Below are 20,267 nucleotides of genomic sequence, written 5' to 3'. Positions count from 1 at the left end.
TTAGGCATCAGATCAGTCTCTAATTATGAAAATTATAGAATGTAAATCTCATCTATAGACTGGGGATAATAGCACACATCCTGCCTATCATCAGTGGGTATTCTAAGAATTAAATGACAAAGTATCTGTGGAAGTGTTCTACAACCCAGTCAGGATAATGTAAATATTTGGTGATATCAGAAAGGTCACAATTAAGAGTGCTATTAATAAATTAGAAATGTACTACATCTTTAAGTGGCATAAAACTAGTTAATAAATGAAATAAGAGAAAGAGTTCCATTTTAAGAAGACTTGATATATCGAAAATCCCACATATGTATGTGGCCAGGGTGAGCTCAATATCCTTTTTCATGGCACCAATGAAATCAGATAACTTGGATGGCAGAAGAGACATTGTGCTTTTATTTCTTTCCCAATATGGAAGAGAAAAAGTATGCTATAAGCATTATCACAAAGAATACTGTATTTTGCTGTGTTAATGCACACTTTTTTTGTCCAAAGTTTGAGGGAAAAACAAGGATGTGCATTATACGTAGGTAGTTCTAACTCTGTAGCTAAATAAATATTTTTAATTCTTTTATTTGTGCTTATGCATTAAAAGTGTAACTCCTGAAAGCAAGAATGTTATCTGTACGCAAAATAATACCCTGGAATATGATAATTGGTTTTGTTCCCAAATATAAATAAATAAAAACATTGAATTAAAAAATTAAAATGAAAGTTATTTTTCCTGAAAATTTGGGCCAAAACCATGGGTGCACATTATACATGGGAGGGAGTACATTATATATGGCAAAATATGGTAACTTTAAAGGGGGCCATCAAGCTTATAAGACAAGTGGGCCACAGTGGCTGCCCCTTTCCTTTTGTTATGGGGACTGAAGAAGATTTTGTATAGCAACAAAAAGAGGATTGAGCCTATTTGTGAGCTGGAAGGGCAGTTCTTTATCTTTTGCTCATGTTGGAATTATTGGCCAGATGAGTGTGGAAAAGATGCTATGAAGCCCGCATAAAAAAGGGAGCATCTATGGCTAAAACGTTGTCAGAGTTGAACTGTAAATGTTTTCAAGACTCACGAAAACCTCTTCACCCAGAGAAAGTTAACAATTTAGAATCACTGGGTACCAAAAATTGTTCTTTTGTTTGTTTTATGGCTCAGGGTACTTCCTGTGGAGGGCAAACAAATTTGTCTGTATGAACTCCATTTTTGGCACTTATCAGAAAGGTGGATCTGACACCAATTACTAGGTCCAGTACTGTACCAAAATTGGTCAGACAGGTTTCCTGTTAGGAGAATAGCTTCCACAATTTGGGTTTGGTAATCTTTTCATATAGGGACATGATACTAGGAATAGGTAGGTTACCCTACTTGCAAATATTTTACAAATTTTCTCTAGAGAGAGCCTGTTCATTTAGCTCATTAAACTGTCCTTTTTTCTAGACAGCAGCTGGTACTCTAATGGCCTAGTATTAGGTCCAAGTGGCCTAATTATCTCCTAGTGGTATGGTGTTTTCATTTCATAGAAAAAACAATCATAATAATAATTTGCTTTCCTTCAGGTACAATTGTCTCTAATAATCAAGAAGCTGCACAAAGCAGTAGATTATAATTTAATAAACATTGCCCAAATTAAAAGTGACGTTTTCCTTACTCTCAGAAGTAAAATGAGTAATACTATCCAGAGCCTGAACATTTAGAGGTGGGCTCAAAACCATACTGGCATTATACTTTCACACTACGGAGCTATCCATGACGAAGTACCCTGACAATGAATCTTTTGCACAAAGTGTAAGACTTAAATACTCCCCTAAATCAAATTCTTAACCATAATGAACTTAATTTGGAGGTTTCTATGAAGTCACTGATAACTTCAGGCAAGCTATCTACAAGGAAGAAAGCATAGTACAACAAATGATATACCTACCAATTGGTGAAAATTTCCTTCTGTATGTAAACCATAGACGAGCACTGATATCAGACAACAGCTTAGATTTTTCTGTAATTAAATGTGAAATTCAAATTAAATTACTATATCTCATCTAAAGATAATTGCCTTTGATTTCTGAGCCAGCAGCAAACTCATTTACAAATAACCAGTTAATTCCATTGTTTTGGGCCTAGGGAAATTCGTAGGAAACCCAATCTCATTTTAAACAAATAACTTCAGCATTTCTTCCTACCTATGTTTTGACTAGAGCCACTGAGTAGTATAATGATGCTGCGTGGTTCTTGTCTATTTTTCACTGAGCTCCATGGCTCTGGTGGGAACTAACACTGGGTCATGGCCAGAAGACAAGGAATATGAAAGCAAGGATCCTGGATAACTCGCTAACAATGCAATTTAGCCCCTGCCTGAATGATGACAGTTGGTTGGATCTGTCATTAATATTCATTGTCTGTTATCTAAAACTAGGTGTGGGTATGCAGGAGGGGTGGCACACATGTGTACATGTTTAACTAAAAAGGAAATGCCCCTGTTAAGCAAATTAAGCATGTAAGGAGTGTATCAATACCACTTAGAGCAGGGGTGTCAAACTCATTTTCACTGGGGGCCACATTAGCCTTGCCATTGCCTTCAAAGGGCCGAAATAGTTTTAGAACTGTATAAATGCAACTACATCTTAACTGTTAAGGAGTTGAAATTACATTTGGCCCTTTGAAGGCAACTGTGAGGCTGATGTGGCCCCTGGTGAAAATGAGTTTGACACCCCTGACCTATAGCAACTGGCATTTATAACCTAAATGGATGTATAACATCACAAAAAAACTTTATATCTTTTTTGAAAGCTTGCTTTCTTGTATTTTATGACAAATTTAATTTGCTGGTCACAAATATGGCATCCATATTCTCATCGGTACTTAGATATGGTTCCATCTTTCTTTATCTTCTCTCTCCCACTTTTCAACAACATAGCCATGCTTGTATTCTGTATAGAACTTATAGCCATTGCATTTTAAAAGAAAAACAAGGAAATTCAGTTTTAGCCTATAGTTTCTATTTTCTCTCCTGCCTTTCCTTTGAACTAATCATAAAATTGAACTGTCCAGATTTTCCCTCCCTTTCATGCCCGTAGTGTCTAGCACATTTTGGGAAGCAGATGTCTAAAGGTTAAGAGAAAGATTCTTAGAGTCCTCCTGGGTTTGAACACTGGCTCTGATACTTACCAATTGTGTAGCCTTGTCACTGAGATTCACTTTCCTCACCAGTAAAATGGGGAGGATAATAGTATCTACTCCATAGAGCTGTGAGCATTCAACAATACATGGAAAATGTTTAGATGCTACAATATGCAGTAAGCCTATGATAAATATTACCTACTATTATATATACTTCCTCTCAAAATGTTCAGATCGGTCACTCTTTCCTCTGACATTCTCTACACCTCTCAGTTTGCCTGTATATAAGGACGGCTGGGGAAGTTGTATGGACATATTAAAAATTTCACTTTAAAAGACTTTTCCTAACTGAACATTTGAATATGGGCACGTTTGACAACCTAGAGATTTCTGTTGTCAAGGAATGCAGAACTAGAAGAGATGATCTCCAAGGCCCTTACTGTATGTGCTAGGGAAGGGAGTTAAGCTCCAGAAAGAGCAAGCGACTTGTCTAAGGCAGGGGGAGAGACTGAACAGAAAGATCCTTCTAATTGCTAACCTTGAGCACTCTGCACTGTTTAGGATCTGCCTATCAAAATGCTGAAGCCAGACTCAGGAGGAGCTACACAATATCCAACTTCCGAACTTCCGGCCAAGATAGAGGCGTAGGTGGAAACACTGTGCCTCCTCGCACAACCAAGTTTAAAGACAACAAAGTTTTAGTTACAAAAATGCAACCAAAACACAGAAAATTGAAATTGTACATTAGTCGGACACAACAAACCATTCATCAAGACTGGTAAGAGGGGTGGAGTCAGCAGCTGGCGGAGCGGGGTGGCATAGGAAAAAGCGGCTGGACGAACAGGCGCACAGGCCGAGGTAGGCAGATCCCAGGCATGGGGTAGCAACAGGCAGACCCAGTGGGGGTGCTAGGTGGCTGGCTGACTGTGGTTACACATTCACACGCAGATAAACCAGGCAAAAAAAAAAAAAAGAGCAGTGAGACAGATTGCGCAAACCAGGGCCCCAGCACCAGGAATTAAAGCCTAAAAGCACCAATTGGCAATTTGGGGTCCAGAAGCTCCCAGGCTCATAGAGAGTTTGTTGGAGAGACCCACAGGGTCCTGGAGGGTGCACAGGCTCACACACCCAGGAACCAGCATGGAGAGGGGCGGTTTGCTTGCAGGAAGCAGCAGAGGGGACCGAAATCCAAGAGAGAGCAGAACAAATGCCATTGCCCCTCTCTGAACCCACCCCCACATCCAGCATCACAACCCAGCGACTGGGTCACCCCACCCTGGTGAACAACTAAGGCTCCACCCCTCATACATAACAGGTGCAAACAGACCAAAACATTATGGCTCAAGAAGAGCAGCTTAAAGCCCCAGAGTCAATAGTTCTAAGTGACCAAGAGATAGCTAACCTATCAGATGCACAGTTCAAAATACTGGTGATCAGGATGCTCACAGAGTTGGTTGATTTTTAGCCACAAATTAGAGGAACATATGAAGGCTAAACTGATTGAAATGAAGGGAAATGCACAGGAAACCAATACTGATGGAAAGGGAACTGGGACTCAAATCAAGGGAGTGGACCAGAAAGAAGAAAAAATGACCAAACAGAAAAGAATGAAGAAACAGGAATTCAAAAAATGAGGAGAGGCTTAGGAACCTCCAGGACATCTTTAAACATTACAACATCCGAATTATAGGAGTACCAGAAGGGGAAGAAGAACAGCCATGAGAGGAAAACTTATTTGAACAAATAATAAAGGAGAACTTTCCCAATCTGGCAAAGGAAATGGAGTTCCAGGAAATCCAGGAAGCTCAGAGAGTCCCAAGGAAGTTGGACCCAAGAAGGAACACACCAAGGCATATCATAATTACATTAGCCAAGATTGAAATGAAGGAGAGAATTCTAGAAGCAGCAAGAGATAAGGGGGCAGTCACCTACAAAGAAGTGCCCATCAGACTGTCAGCGGATTTCTCAAAAGAGACCTTACAGGCAAGAAGGAGCTGGAAAGAAGTATTCTAAGTCACGAAATCCAAAAACCTACATCGAAGATTGCTCTATCCAGCAAAGCTTTCATTTAGAATGGAAGGGCAGGTAAAATGCTTCTCAGATAAGGTCAAATTCAAGGAGTTCATCATCATCAAGCCCTTATTATAGGAAATGTTAAAGGGACTTATCTAAGAAAGAGAAGATAAAAAATACGAACAGTGAAAGGACAGCAAACTCACAGTTATTACCAACCACATCTAAAACAAAAGCAAACTAAGAGGACAGCTAGATCGGGAACAGAGCCATAGAAATGGAGATCACATGGAGGGTTAGCAACAGGGGAGTGGGAGGAGGAGAAGGGGGGAGAAGGTACAGAGAATAAGTAGCATAAATGGTAGGTAGAAAATAGACAGGGGGAGGGCAGGAATACTATGGGAAATACAGAATCTAAAGAACTTGTGACCCATGGACATCAACGAAAGGGGAAAAATGGGGGAGGGATGTGCAGGGTGGAGGGGAATGAAGGGGGGAATGGGACAACTGTAATGGCATAATCAATAAAATATATTTTAAAAAAGAAAAAAATATCCCACTTCCTCTCCTGCCTTTTGATCAGCTTCTCCCTGTTTTTCCCTCTATCCTGGGGCCTTTCCTCAAACAGACACAAAATCAGAGCTGCCTCTCAAAGCTCAGGCTTTATCTGAGTGCAAGGTACCAGTTTTAGGTTTAAAGGTCTTTCCCAATCTATGAGACTGTAACGGTAAATAAAGAAAAACTGAAGCCTCCTTTCCATCTATCTAGCTGCAATAGCTGTAAGTTCTATAAAAAATCAGGATAAATTAAGACAGAACTACAGTCAACAAAATATCTAAAACTACAAGACTTCTCAGTGTCTGATGTTGTTTCAGACAGCCATGGACTGCTTAGAAGTCCCCTGAGCGATAGCATTTTTAATCTAGACAGAAAAGGGCATGTGAGGAATTAAAAGTATGTAGCCCAATCAGCAAAGACCAGATACTAGTAAGTGATACCAGGAGTAGGTCCATACTTTTTTGGAACCTAAGGCTTATAGAATTTAGGGGTTCTTGTTTAAGGAAAAGAATACAAATATGTGATTTTTCACATTGTACAAACACTTAATGACCATGTGAACATGCAAAAATGGCCTCATAGGGTCTTGGAAGGGGCCTGTACAAGTGAAGGGCCTAAGGCTTAAACTCCTTTGGCTGCATAGGAAATCTGCCTAGGAATAGAATTAAAGGGTTTCAAGGTAATGTTTGCCAACTTAAGGAGGAAAAATGTTTAGGACCTTAACCTCAAGTACCCACCTCATCTGGGGGTCTCACAGACAAATGTTACTAAACCTTACCTGTTTTAAGGAGATGTTGTTTCCCCAAGATCCATACCAGCTCATCTGTGTCTGGAAATTCTTCTAGGTAGTCAGTGAAAATAGTAATCTGGTTTTCATACTTGGATAAAACTGAAAGAAAACAAACAAAAAAAACAGGCAAAATTTAACAGAGGGGGCTTGCTTGTGTGGTTTACTGATTATTACCTTTGTCCTAATGGTGAAAGGTCATGGGCTTCAATCTAATGGAAGCAAATTACTTTCTATTTTTTAGAAAAATTATTTTCTATTTTTAAAAAGATTTTATTATTTATTTTTAGAGATAGGGGAAGAGAAGGAGAAAGAGAGGGAGAGAAACATCAATGTGCAGTTGCCTCTCGTGCACCCACCCTGGGGACCTGGACTGCAACCCAGGCATGTGCCCTGGCTGGGAATTGAACTGGTGACCTTTTGGTTTGCAGGCTCAGTCAACTGAGCTACACCAGCCAGGACCAAAGCAAATTATTTTCTTTGAGGAACAAGGACACTCACAAGGCTGCAAAATCCTTCAGAAAAGTTATTTCCTCTTGACCACCTCTTTTGACCTGGTCCTATTTGACTTCACGTCTTAATACTTTTTTGGCCACAGTTATCTCAAAACCTCTTTTTTTCATGGGGCTTTCTTTGTAAATAGTCACTTATCTAGCTTTTCTGAAGGTGACTGTATCAAGGTAATACAATACTATCTGAATACCTAATTCCTGCTCATGTCACAGGGAATATTATTAGGTTTCTATGGCTAGTGGCTTGGAGGGTCAGCCTGAAATATTATACAACTGTGAAAATGTAGTATTTTAGCTGGAAGACTAATTTTTTAAAAAACATTTAATTTTACTTACGAATATGGACACAAAAATCCTCAACATAATAAAGTGTAATTAATCTAGCAGCATATTTTTTATTTAATTCTTATTCAAGTACAGTTTTCTGCTTTATATTCCCTGCCCTGCTCCCCCGTGCTCCCCACCTCCCTCCCATTTCTGCCCCCCACCCTAATCATTGTCCATGTGTCCTTTATATTTATTCATGTGAGTCCCTCCCCTTTTCCCCTATGATTCTCTCCCCTCTCCTCTCTGGACCCTGTCAGCCTGTTCCATCTTTGAGTAAGACTAATTATTTTTTAAGTTTAATAATATTTCTCACTTTTTATTATTTTTGACACTTATTACCAAAAAACTGTTGTATTTACTTAATGGATTTATAGCATGTTTACATGTCTGGACAGTTACTTAACAAATTTAATCATTAACAACAACAAAAAATCCTGATATTTGAAAGTATTATGATAATAAAGTTGTATTTTAAATGTTTTGATGGTACGTTTATTTGCCATTTTATTCACATATGACATCTTAAAAGAAAGATCTTATGATGATAATAAATACAGGGTGGGGAAAAAGTAACTTTACAGTTGTGAGTAGGCAGAACACAGAGTTTACTCTTATATTATTATTCATTAATTATTGTATTATTTTCCATACAAACAACTGTAAACTTATCTTTGTCCCATCCTGTATTACTTCTTGGGATTCACCAATGACTATGATAATCTCTCAAAATAAAGTAAAAATATATATATATATATATATATACATTTATGTATTTAATTTAATCTGAGAGTGTTGCTTGTGATCTTATGAGGTTTAATTAAATATTTAATTAAACCTCATAAGATCACAAGCAATACTCTCAGAACTTACAACCATGTAATGTAGGGGGAGTTAAAACTCACTTTTGTACCACTGTGGGGAAAGCGTCTACTAAAACAGCCAAGACTGACTTATGAAGGGGTTTTATCTCAAAAGATCTCTAAGTAATTTTATGAGGGAAATAATAGTGTAGGCAGTAAATAAGCTTCTAAGGCAACCCACAAAAACCTACTTAACCTATAACCAGAAAAATCAAATTGATAGTATATTTCATAGTTTATGGTGCTATTTCTATAAGACCTGTAATATACATCAAGTTCAATACTAAGACACCCAGCACATACCTTCTCCTCTCAGCTCTCAGAGTCTCTCTATCCCCTGTGGGTACCAGAACTCAGAGAGAGTAAGGGCCCTTCTGTGTAGCTACAAGTAGCTGCAGGGACTTTCCCAAAGTGATCCCTAAGAACCACATGTGAATGGTTTCCTATAAGAATGGCCTTGTGGGATATTTTAACTCACTTGAAAGAATAGGTTGTTTTCTAAGGCAGGAGCATACTGTTTTCATAGAAACAAATGTTTCTAAATATAAATGGGTCATATCTGGTCATGGAAACAGGTTCATCTCCTCAAAACACTTAGCTGGGGCTGAAGTTATACTTTACATAATTTATACAAGTTGTAGTTATAATTTGTTTGAAGTTATAACTTTAGAAACACAGCTACCCAGGTATACTGCTTTTGTTGAAAAATTACAGAAGTCCAATGTTTCAGGGATTTAATTAGCCATTCTCCTCAACATGTTTTCATTATTAAGGTTACAGTTTCAGCAGTATTTCAAGATAAAGAAGTTGGAAATGAGCCAGCCACTCTTTTCCCCAGTGAAAACTCATCACTGCCAAATATTCCAGGGAGCCAGTACTATCTTAGCCTTTCTGTCACTGGCCTCTGTCTCTGGTCCATGTCCAGGAAATACCAGGCTAAAAATTATTGCCCAGGTCAGGCCATCCCCAGGAGGTGGTGGACTCAGGCAGTGTAATATAACACTGTGTACCATCCACCCTACTCTCTACCCCTCACGGACCAGATGATTCAGGTTAAAATGAATATCCAGTGTATCCTAGAAAAAAAAGTCAGAAAATAAGTAGCTTGAGAGGAATGTGGGAAAGAGGTAGCCTCTCTGGCACTTCTCGGATTGGGCTGAGGAAGGGTGGTATTGGATGAATGTACAGAATTGATACAATATAGGCCTTGGGTCTCTCTTTAGTATTTGTTGAAAAAAAAACATATCTATCACCATCCCTGTCTCAATATCATTGCCTAGCTACTGTGTCAAATTAGTATTAGTGCTTAAAGCCTGTGGGAACTGTGCTGCTTCCTTTGGGGTGACTCTGACCAAAATGGTAGCCAAAGAACTTTCCTCTTCCTCTTCAGCTCCACTCAGGCCAGCAAGAAGGTCACTATTGTCATTATTCTACTTGATCCTTCTTTTCCTTAGACAATACATTCCCAGAATGAATTGTGTCAGACCAGGGCCATCTCAAGTGGAAGCTACGTGGTGAAAAAAATGAAAGCCAGAACCGGAGATGAGACTAACAGAAGCAAAGAGCAGTAACACAACAGAGTATATATAAGGAGGTCTGGGGAGGAAACAGAAATAGGTCTTCCACAAGGAGATCTCAGGGAGAGGCAAACTGGGACATGGTTGAGGTTTGGAAGTGAAGTTGAATTTCCAACAGACTCACTTCTGACTACAGTAGTATCTGTGGTTTTGCTTTCTGTGGGGTCAGTTATCCATGGTCAACAGTGGTTGGAAATACTAAATGAAAAATTTCAGAAATAAGCATTCATGAGTTTTAAATTGATACCATTCTGAGTAGCATGACAAACTCTAGCTCCATCCTACTCCATCTGATAACACAGGGATCTGGTGAGATTGCTAAGGAGAGGGAAGGGATCCTGAGGTGGGGTTCGAGAGCCTGTGTTCCCAAGGGTAAGGGTGAGGTCAGGAAATGCCAGAGGTGGCAGTACTGAAACATCAGAGTGTTGTGTGATAGATTCACATATCCCCAGGTAAATGATAAACAGGCCAGTGCACCAGCATTGCATTGACCCCGCAACTGAGCAGCACAGTGTGCGATACAGCAGGAAGGGAACCCTACATGGAGCAGGCACCATACTAGTGAAGTGTTTGAACAGAGGGAAAAAGCCCTCTTACTCACTTCCAGAGTGCATGGAATTTTCAGGCCAGAGATTTAAATAGAGGGCAGACACAGTCCCTGCCAAAGGGAGCAGAGCGCTCGCATACTAGCAGGCACTAGAAGCTGTAGGGCCAGTGGACAGGCCTGGCGGTCTCTCCCAGTGCAGAAAGTAGTGGCAGTGTAGGTGACTAGGGTGGCACATTCCTACTCAGCCAGGTGCATGAATGCTATAACCAGCCTATGGCCTGGAAGATGGGGGGCAGGAGGTGGGCCAGCAGGCAGCACCAAGCAGAAGTATGGGCAGTGAACAGCAAGTAGGGCACTGATGCACACAGATTCCAGAAATCTGAAGACTCCAGGAAGATGCCTGAAGCCAGCCTGCAACTGAGAACTATCTAAACCACCTGGATGGTCACCCTGTAGCCACCTGCGTTTCCTTTTAGGGTGGTATTTTTTATTATTTTTATCTTTTAAAGATTTTATTTAGTTTAGAGAAGGGAAGAGAAGGAGAAAGAGAGGGAGAGAAACATCAATGTGTGGTTGCCTCTCGCACTCCCCCTACTGGGGACCTGGCCTGCAACCCAGGCATGTACCCCAGCCTGGGAATCGAACCAGCGAGCCTTTGGTTTGCAGGCTGGCATTCAATCCACTGAACCACACCAGCCAGGGCTCAAACAATGGTATTTTTAAATGGGAGAAGGAATTCCAGGTGCAGCCTTGAACTAATTTGGCAAAAGGTGGTACAGTTTTTCTTCGGGTGTTTTAGAGGGAATTGTTCTGACACAGAAGCCTGCCGTTCTTCCAAAACTGTGTGGTTTTTGAATAAATGACCTCTTTTCCTTTTTCACCAGACCTCTCTCTGCCTTTGGAGTTTGCCTGTGGGTGGTAGGCAGTGGGACCCCGTGATGTTCAGTAACAGTAACAGTAGTGGCAACTCTGGTGAGACCCTAGCTGCCAATGGCAGGCTGACCCCTCAGGATTTGGACTAGAGGGTTTCCCAATTGCTGGGAAATTCTCTGCACACCCACACGAGGCGCCGGCTGCTTATGTATGCCTGGTAAGTGCAAAGGAAATGGGTCTGGGTAGGGGACAGAGTCTCAGAAGGGGTGAGGATCATCTGAGTTTTGGGTCTGTGAACCAAGGTCCTGGTGGGGACTGGCCAAGTTTTGGGAGGCCATTGTTTGGAGGCCACTGTTTGTGAGATTGGTTAGTAGACTTGCTTGTGAGTACTCAATTATTCCAACCGAGTAACTGGAATAATCAAGCTGTGGGTTCAAGTTCTGCGTATATGTTCCCAGTTTGCCTACATTCTTTTGGTCATAGCTTTTAGCCTGTACATCTAGGACAATAAGGGCTTTTCTGTGTTGGCTCCTGAAGGAAGCTCACTGGGTAGAATTTTAGCAGACTGAAGTATGTACAACCATTATCCAATGTCTAAGGAGGAACAGGTTCTTTACTATAATACTGTGAGGCCTATGTATATTTTAGACTGCAGGGGAAAATGACCCCTAAATGGTTCCTTAAATTACCACACCATCATTCAATCAGAAATATATTGCCAACAGTTAGACAAATGGGATGAAATCTGTTAGGTCAAGGCATTTATGTTGTTACATAACAGGGTTTCACCAGGGACAGAGAATTGTTTGATGGTAGAGGCGGGGAATTGCCTCAAAACACCTCCTGATAGTAGAATGCAAGAGGAAAAAGAAAATGAGGAAATAAGTCTCATCAGTGCCCTGAACTCAGGGGACACAGGATTAGTAGCAGGAAGACCTCCCCTGTTACTATTGCCACAGCTAGATACCCCGAAATGGGGTCCACAGAGCCAACAGCCCCAACCTTGTGTGATGAGGAAAGGATATCCTCCTCGAAGACCCATCAGGGCACCCAGTTTGGCCAGGCAGAATCTCTATCTGGAGCAGACAGTTCTGTTTGAGGCAACACCCTAGAGATCAGGGGTGTCAAACTCATTTTCACCAGGGGCCACATCAGCCTTGCAGTTGCCTTCAAAAGGTCAAATGGAATTTCAATCCCTTAACAGTTAAGGAGTAGTTACATTTATACATTCCTAAAGTTATTTCAGCCCTTTGAAAGGAACCACAAACCCGATGTGCCCCCTAGTGAAAAATGAGTTTGACATGCCTGCTATAGATGGTGTAACTCAGAAGGCCAGCCTACAGGCTACTGTTGGACCCATTCTCCATTCTCCACTTCAGACTTACTGAATTGGAAGAATTCCAACCCCTCATATAGGGAGGATCCTCAGAGAATGGAAGATCTTATTATCACCTCCATGTTTGCCACTCATCATCCAAACTGGGCAGATAGACAGGATCTCTATAACATCTTATTAAACACAGATGAGAAATGGCTGGTTATAAATAAAGCAAATGAAGAAGCCCAACATCTCCACCAAAAGAATTCCAGTGGGACCCCCAACACAGCTGGGGTTATATCCTTGAGCCTGGCTGGAACCCAAATGATGGGGGATTAGCCTTCCTGGAACATTACATACAGAAAGTGTATACTGGGAGGGTTGAAGAAAGAAATGTCTAAACAAAAGAGCCTGAATATGATACTGGTAATTCAACAAAGACCAGATGAGGATCCTTCTGAATTTTTATAAAGATTTTTAATTTACTTTTAGAGACGGGGGAAGGGAGGTAGAAAGAGAAGTAGAGAAACATTGATGTGAGAACAAAACATTGATCAGTTGCCTCTCACACTCACCTCAACCAGGGACCTGGCCCACAGCCCAAGCGTGTACCCTGACTGGGAATCAAACCTGTGGCTTTTTGCCTTGTGGAAAGATGATCAACGAACTGAGCCACATCAGTCTGAACTCCTGAATTTTTAGAAGGGATCTATCAGGCCTGTAGAGAGCACACTGATGCTGACCGAGAGGCACCAGAGATTGTGGGGGTAGTGAACATAATTTTCATTGGGCAAAGTGCCTCAGATATCAGAAAGAAACTCCAGTGTTTAGCTGGGACAATGCAAATGAATCCATTTCAGCTGGTGGACATAGCCTTAAAATTTATGATGCCCAGGAAGCAAGTAAGTTAGGACAGGCCATCACTTTCTTACAAACAATGTGGGGAGACCAGAAGGAGAAATGGAAGTCTAAATGAGGGAGGAAAGACCCATTAGGCACCAATTAATGTGCCCATTGCAAGGAGGGGGGGCACTGGAGACGGGAATTTCTGACACTCAAAAGGGAAAATAAAGAAGATGGAAGTCCTCACCAAGAAATGATGTCCTGTTGACAACACACTCTTCTCTAAAGCTAATGGGAATCTAGCCTTGAATCTACCACATACAGATAAAACAGGCATCACCTAAGGAGGACTTGAATCTTGCTGCTGTGTTTGATGCTAAAAGGGAATGCTGGACCTGCACTCTGAAAGGAGATTTGAATTTTCTCTTTCAAAAGAGGACAGCGAACCCCAATGCAAAGTAACAATGTTCCTTTTACTGTATTTATGTGTTTGGAAAGCTAGGGACTTTAATCTTCCAGACACTGAGTTTGAGTATGGTCCTTCCCAGTTTTGAAAAAGACACACAAAGAGTGAAAGTGAGTATGGTTATTTCTGAATGAGTACAAGGTACATAGGAGGTTGTGAAAGTTTTAAACTTGGAAGGAAAGGAAACCTCAGCTCTTGGATACAGTAGTCTTTGCTTTATTCTGTTTGCTTGGTTTCTTTGCATGATTTGAACTTTGCTGTTTTGTGTGCACCTGGAATCCTCTGTCTCTACCATGAGACTGGTAAGCAAGAGAATATGTATGCCATTGGGACCTAGGAAAAGTCATTTGCTGATGCTTAGAGTCTGGCTGGGATGAGAGAGCATGTCTCTGCCATGAGACTGGTTGTTGAGAGATCATATCTCTGCCAGGAGACCAGTGAATACACTAGTAGGAGGGAGAATGTCTCTATCATTGGGGCTTGGGAACATTTGTGATCTTGAAAGGTTGTCTATGTGACTGGCTAGTGGGACTAGTTGGTGTGAGATGAGATTCTAAGACTAGTCCTAGTCCCCCCTCTATTTTGGAGCTCTGTTTTTGGTTTAAACTTCACTTTGTTTCCATTCTGAAAGGAAATTTAGATTTCCCAGGGAGAGTTAAAATTTCATATCAAGTGGGAAAGTAAGTAATAGAAGGTATAAGGCATGAAGGTACAATTTTATGAATATTCAAAGAAGGATTTCCCTTTTTGCTTTGTATTTTTCTCCCTTACCTGATCCCTCATGAATTTGGCATTCTTAATGAGTGAGTAATGGCATAAAGGGTTTTTTTTTTTTGCATAAAACCAATAAGACCACTTTTCAATTGTGGTTTAAATAAGCAAGACTTTGTCTGCAATGTCATGCCTGAAGGAGGCATGCCTGGACTCTGATTCTTACCAGAAAGACTTGAAGAACTGAGATTGACTTTGAAGCTAACAAAAGCCCACTGGAGAATGGTCTGGTACCTTGTTTGGTCACATGGTTCATGGCAGCCTTTCTGAGGAAGGAATGAATGTTGTTTTCCTGAAAGATGGCAAGGAGGAACCTTAAGACTCGATGGGAACCTCAATGACTTAAGGAATACAAATATTTCAGGCAAAGCAATGTGGCAGTTGTGTGGCTTGGCTTCTGTGCTCCGAAGGGCTGACTAAAGCTCAATCTAAAGGTTCTTTGCATGAGTTCCAGCAAAGCACACTTAAAAATCCTATGTGATCAGTGGTTGCTCTTGTTGTGTTTATGAAAATAAACAGGCAAAAAAATTAAAATTGGACTTAATAAAGTCCCTTTAGTGACAGTGAGGGTGATCTTAAGGAGAAAAAATGTATGAAAGGGAAATAACAATGCCACGTGGTGAACATTAGATTCTAGAGCAGTTAACAGTCTTCAAAGTTTTGTTTTCACTTGAAAGTTGAACTAAGTTTGTGACATTACCAGAGATGTTCAATTGGACAAGAAGGATTTGTAAAATTGTCATTGTTTGATGTCATACAGTGAAGGCCTTACAAGTGGATGTCTTGTCAAAAGACAGTCTCATGGACTCAGAGACTGGTTTGTGATTTGTTGTGTGAATTAACCTGTGTGCTCTCACTTTTGTTCTCATAGGTTGTATACCTTATGATCTCACTTATCTAGGGGATTATTTATACAATATAGGCCTGACTGAAGAAGCCCTTCTGCATCTCCACCTCCTAAAACTCAATTGTTTGGCTGAACTAAGTAATTGAGTTGTTGAAGTATGGAGGAGACTGTCAGCTTTGCTTAAAACTGTTTCCTTTTCTACTTTATCAGCTTAGAAAAAAAAGAGCCCAAAAGTATGAAAAGGGGGAATCCTATTATTTTCCCTCAGCCCAAGTTTAGTGTGCAAAAGGCCTTAGGACAGGCGTGACACACCTTGCACACCTTCCTCCAAGGAAGCCACTCTTTCTTAATGTAGGACATTGTACCAGTACCTACTTTTGTCATTTCGCTATTATGGTTCTGACTGTGCCTTCTAACCCTCTTACCAAATTTGTCACTTCCAGAAATCACCAATGATGCCACCTTGTCTATCAGTGCCATCCTTTGGACATTATGCACATTGCTTACCAGGGACAGCCAACTGACCTGGACTCTGAAAGATCCTTCTCCCTCATGTGAAGGCCTCCCTCCACTCCAGATACGCTTTTATTAGGTTTCTGTGGACCAGGGAATAGGTAGGACCATACTTTTACTAGCAGGAAGTAGCTACAGAAGAATGAGACCCTCACCCATTTGCCTTTGTAAGGTTACAATATCCAATAAGAGAAATAAGTGTTAAAGGGGGATATTGGTAGAGAGAGGTCTGATCATATTATGGAGGAGGAGAAGGGAGGGGCTGTAGGAGGAGGTTGCCTGAGGCAATGGGAAACCATCTAGGATGGGATTGGCTGAATTGAACACCTCCAGTGTACATAGAATTATGGGCTGGAAGATTTAAAGAAAAGGAATACAGAGACTGGTTCTCTTTATCTCTTCCTCAGGGATGCCTGAATGATTGTGCTATAGCCAGCTGTGTTTCCTAAAGGATAGTATTTTAAATGGGAGAGAGAACTCAAGGTACAGCCTAGGATTGGTCTGGCCTGGCAGAGGGTGGCAGGATTATTTGGTTTTGAGTGTTCTAGAGAGGACTAACTCTGAGGCTGAAGCCTGCTATTCTTCTGAAACTGTGTAGCTTTTGTATCTCATGTTGTTTTAGTTCACAAACCAATCTTATAGAAATAAGGTAATTAAAAAGTAGCAAGGAGAATGATAGGGGAGTGTCAGTTAAGATTTTAGCCTCAGTTGATGGGCTTAAGTGATTAAAGCTAGAACTTAAGAGTTAAACATATTTTCAGCCTTAGATTGAGGTGTAGGTAAACACAGCTTGCCTCCTCACACAACCACAGCAAAAGTTTCAACTAAACTACAAGACAACTATCACCCAGATTCATCAGAAAAATTAGCTGTATGGAAGTTTAACAACCAAGGAATTAAAGAAGTCACATTCACCCAGGTGGGTAGGAAGGGTACATATGCACAGAGAGGCAGAAAAAAAGCAGAATGGGTAGTCCCATACTCATGTGTGATGAATAAAAACCCGGAGGGATACATTGGGAGTGTGAGATCTCACCCCACACCAGACCTCCCAGCCCATGGGTCCAGTGTCAGGGAGGTAAGTCCCCATAACTTCTGACTGTAAAAACCAGTAGAGTTGGTGTGGTGGAAGAAACTGTGGGATTCTCAGGTGTCTCCTCTTGAGGGGCCTACAGTGGACTTAGGACTTACACAGACTCACTCCCTCTGGGCTCCAGCATCAGGGACACAGCTGAAAGGGCACCAGTGGCATACAGGAAGAAATTGAAGTGTCTGGCATCAGGGTGAGTGCCAGGGGACAGATTTCTCCCAGACAGCACTCTAGAGGCAAGGCTGCATCATTGTGCCCTTTCTGAGCCCTCCCCCACACAGAGCCATAGAGCAGTGACACCATATTGGAGACTACATCAACCTGGTTCACATGAGTTGCTCTGCCCAGGCAATTACCTAAGGCTTCACCCCATTCAACTTACTAGGGTGCTTTTGTACAACAGGCCACACTACTAAGACAGGGAGTCAAAGAAGCTCTAACTAATACATAGAGACAAACACAAGGAGGTTGCCTAAATGAAGAGACGAAGAAGGGCCTAAATGAAAGAACAGAACAAAACTCCACAAAAAGTAGTAAACAAAATGAAGATAAGCCATCTATCAGATATATAGTTGAAAGTGCTGGTTATTAGTATGCTCAAGGAACCCATTGGTTATTCAACAGCATTAAAAAAAGACAAACACACAAATGAAGGTTACACTAAGTGAAATACAAAAAAATACAGGAAACCAACAGTAGGGTATATGAAGATAAGAATCAAATCAATGATTTGGAACATAAGGAAGAAAAAATAATTCAACCAGAACAGCAAGAAGAAAAAAATCCAAAAAAACAAGGATAGGCTAAGGAGCTTCTGAGACAACTTCAAATGAACCAACATTCAATTCATAGGAGTGCCAGAAAAAGAAGAGAAAGAGCAAGAAATTGAAAACTCATTTGAAAAAATAATGAAAGAAAATTTCCCTAATTTGGTGAAGTAATTAGACATATAAGTCCAAGAAGAATAGAGACTCCCAAACAATCTGGACACAAAGAGAACCACATGAAGACACATCATAATTAAAATGTTGAAGGTTGAAGATAAAGAAAATATCTAAGAGCAGCAAGAGAAAAGTAGATAGTTACCTACAAAGGAGTTCACATAAGACTGTCAGCTGGTTTCTTAAAAGAAACTTTACAGGGTAGAGAGACTATCAAAAAGTATTCAAAGTGATGAAAGGCAAGGACCTACAACCTAGATTGCCCTATCCAGTAAAGCTATCATTTAGAATATAAGGGTAGATAAAGTGCTTCCTAGACAAGTTAAAGTCTAAGGATTTCATCATCACCAAGCCATTATTACATGAAATGTTAAAGGGACTTATTTAAGAGAAGGAAGATCTAAACTATGAACATTAAAATGGCAATAAATCCATAATGATCAACAATCTAATCTAAAACAAACTAAGTAAACAAGCAGAACAGAAACAGTATCATGGATGTGAACATCATTTGGAAGGTTGTATCAGCTGGAATGGGGAAGGGGGGGAGCAAGAAAAGGTGCAGAAATTAAGAACTACAAATGGTAGGTACAAAATAGACAGGGGGATGTGTTAAGAACAGTATAGGAAATGTAGAAGCCAAAGGAATTATATGCACAACCCATTGACATGAACTAAGGGGGGGTTGCTGGGGGAATGGGGCATACTGGGTTGAGGGGGGCAAAGGGGGAAAATTGGGACAACTGTAATAGCATAATCAATAAAATACAATTTAAAAATAAAATAAAAAGATTTCAGCTTTAGTTGGTAGGCTTAAGTCAGTAACAGCTTATGTGGAAAGCTGTTATTCCAAAATTGTGTAGCTTTTGAATAAAGACTCTTTTCCATTTTCACCAAACCTCTGCCTCCAGAATTTTTCCTAGTGGGTGGTGGTGGGCAGGAGGACCCCACTTGCTGTTCAGTAACAATTATGCACAGGAAAAAGTATAGCTACAACAGGTGGGGCTAGCCCTCTGCCACAAGTTCAGCAGGGAACACAATATCTTTCTGCCACCAGGTATCAAGCTGTATATGTGCAGGTATGAGTCTCAATTTGGGCCAGTGTTACACTTCTATAGGAAAAACTGCTTCAGTGGCTAATGTCCAACACACTCTGAATCTGGGAAGTGGGTATGTCAGCTACCACCAATATAGTACTTCCCCGGGTATCTGGTATGGTTTTGATTCATTTTGAGATGAACTTAGTAAAGACATACACTCCCTAGTATCTTGGGTACAGTCTGAGTTCTAGACTGGGTCACTGTGCTCACTAGACTACTACCCAGGTCACCCCTGCATTGACGTGGCTTTTTCTGCACATTGCCATGTCTACTAATTCTACCCATTTCTTATGCTTGGACTCCTCCCAGAATTCTTTCCCACTTTGATTCCATTCCTCCCAGTATGTTAGTAGTAAAGGCCATTCAGAGAACTATTTCTTTTGCAATTGCTTCAGTGATGTGTGTGTGTGAGCTCTCTTTAACAGATGGACTGACACTTTTAAAGGATAGGGACTTTGCCTGCAGGGAGCATAGTTATTCTCTGATTCACTTCATTTAGTGCCTTCAATACTACTCCTATAATTACTACTATTTATTTAGAGACCGTCATGTGCCAGATGTAATTTTAAGTGCTTTACATGTATCATCTCAATCTTTACTTTTGTCTGAAGCAGGTTCTTACAGATGAGAAAAGTGAGGCTTGGACAAGTTAAGCAATATGCACAAAATCACAGAGCTAATGAGTGATGGAGCTGAGATTCAAACCCAAGTGTCATTCAATGCTGAGCCTACTCTACCATCCCATATTTTAAGAACCCAGAGAAGCTGGATTTGATTATTTGCCAGTTGTTGTCTCTTATACAGGCAACAAAGACCTTTCTGAAATAAAAACATCAAGAAGTCTGTACTATATACAAAGGAGGGTAGGATCAAGGGTTGGAGGTGGGGTGGGGGAGAGTGGTGGGGAGAATATGGAGACAACTCTACTTGAAAAAGTATAAAAAAACACCCAAGTGCTTTACATTAAAAAAAAGAAGTCTTTACCAAGTTCTCATGATGTGCCAAACTCAGTGTGGGATGCTGACTGCAGAATACAGATAAAATACACACAAGGCAATTCTTGTTCTCACGTTCTAACCATGTCGTTGAGGAAATCAGACCCACACAGAACCAATTAGGATGGATATAAGTAGTGAGAAGGATAGTGTGCCAGTACATTGGAAGTTCGAGGGCTTCTGGAGGAGTGGTACCTGTATTGGGACCTGG

The 20,267-nt window shown here is 40.8% G+C and overlaps 1 protein-coding gene and 1 pseudogene across 1 annotated transcript in view; one reads left to right on the top strand and one right to left on the bottom strand.

Moving 5' to 3' along the window:
• The window catches only part of ATG4A (autophagy related 4A cysteine peptidase), a 30,257-nt gene extending 17,581 nt beyond the window's left edge, over positions 1–12,676 (bottom strand). Inside the window, exons 1-3 of the mRNA XM_037060852.1 lie at positions 12,558–12,676; positions 6,468–6,578; positions 1,926–1,997 (exon numbers count right to left, since the gene is read on the bottom strand). The gene's annotated coding sequence lies outside the window, so the exon portion shown is untranslated. The remainder of the gene's footprint in view (positions 1–1,925; positions 1,998–6,467; positions 6,579–12,557) is intronic.
• A 653-nt stretch (positions 12,677–13,329) lies between these two features.
• The window catches only part of LOC118997263 (calponin-2-like), a 31,900-nt pseudogene continuing 24,962 nt past the window's right edge, over positions 13,330–20,267 (top strand).

Source organism: Sturnira hondurensis, unplaced genomic scaffold (assembly GCF_014824575.4).
Source record: "Sturnira hondurensis isolate 20B ecotype Veracruz unplaced genomic scaffold, ASM1482457v3 Scaffold0012927, whole genome shotgun sequence".
Taxonomy (NCBI): Eukaryota; Metazoa; Chordata; class Mammalia; order Chiroptera; family Phyllostomidae; genus Sturnira; species Sturnira hondurensis.
The sequence above is the reverse complement of the archived record's forward strand: the minus strand, read 5'-3'. Positions and strand labels throughout refer to the sequence as shown.